General features: G+C 51.5%; 1 non-coding gene across 1 annotated transcript; it reads left to right on the top strand.

Moving 5' to 3' along the window:
* Positions 1-762: 762 nt before the first annotated feature.
* On the top strand, positions 763-837 carry Trnas-uga. Its single transcript has one exon. It is a non-coding gene; the product is annotated as a tRNA-Ser (tRNA).
* Positions 838-1,092: the final 255 nt, after the last annotated feature.

A 1,092-nucleotide genomic window follows, 5' to 3' on the forward strand; every position in this document is an offset into this window, starting at 1 on the left:
CTTGCAGAACTAGCACTCCTGAAAGAAAGGATATTGTGGAGACATGGCTTAGCCACAGCCTGGGGGATGTTTCCAGAATGAGATTTTCACTCTGCAGCGGAGTGTGCGCTGATATGAAACTTCCTGGCAGATTAAAACTGTGTGCCCGACCGAGACTCGAACTCGGGACCTTTGCCTTTCGCGGACAAGTGCTCTACCAACTGAGCTACCGAAGCACGACTCACGCCCGGTACCCACAGCTTTACTTCTGCCAGTACCTCGTCTCCTACCTTCCAAACTTTACAGAAGCTCTTCTGCGAACCTTGCAGAACTAGCACTCCTGAAAGAAAGGATATTGTGGAGACATGGCTTAGCCACAGCCTGGGGGATGTTTCCAGAATGAGATTTTCACTCTGCAGCGGAGTGTGCGCTGATATGAAACTTCCTGGCAGATTAAAACTGTGGGTACCGGGCGTGAGTCGTGCTTCGGTAGCTCAGTTGGTAGAGCACTTGCCCGCGAAAGGCAAAGGTCCCGAGTTCGAGTCTCGGTCGGGCACACAGTTTTAATCTGCCAGGAAGTTTCATATCAGCGCACACTCCGCTGCAGAGTGAAAATCTCATTCTGGAAACATCCCCCAGGCTGTGGCTAAGCCATGTCTCCACAATATCCTTTCTTTCAGGAGTGCTAGTTCTGCAAGGTTCGCAGAAGAGCTTCTGTAAAGTTTGGAAGGTAGGAGACGAGGTACTGGCAGAAGTAAAGCTGTGGGTACCGGGCGTGAGTCGTGCTTCGGTAGCTCAGTTGGTAGAGCACTTGCCCGTGAAAGGCAAAGGTCCCGAGTTCGAGTCTCGGTCGGGCACACAGTTTTAATCTGCCAGGAAGTTTCATATCAGCGCACACTCCGCTGCAGAGTGAAAATCTCATTCTGGAAACATCCCCCAGGCTGTGGCTAAGCCATGTCTCCACAATATCCTTTCTTTCAGGAGTGCTAGTTCTGCAAGGTTCGCAGAAGAGCTTCTGTAAAGTTTGGAAGGTAGGAGACGAGGTACTGGCAGAAGTAAAGCTGTGGGTACCGGGCGTGAGTCGTGCTTCGGTAGCTCAGTTGGTAGAGCACC

This window comes from Schistocerca americana, chromosome 3 (assembly GCF_021461395.2).
Source record: "Schistocerca americana isolate TAMUIC-IGC-003095 chromosome 3, iqSchAmer2.1, whole genome shotgun sequence".
NCBI classification, from domain to species: Eukaryota; Metazoa; Arthropoda; class Insecta; order Orthoptera; family Acrididae; genus Schistocerca; species Schistocerca americana.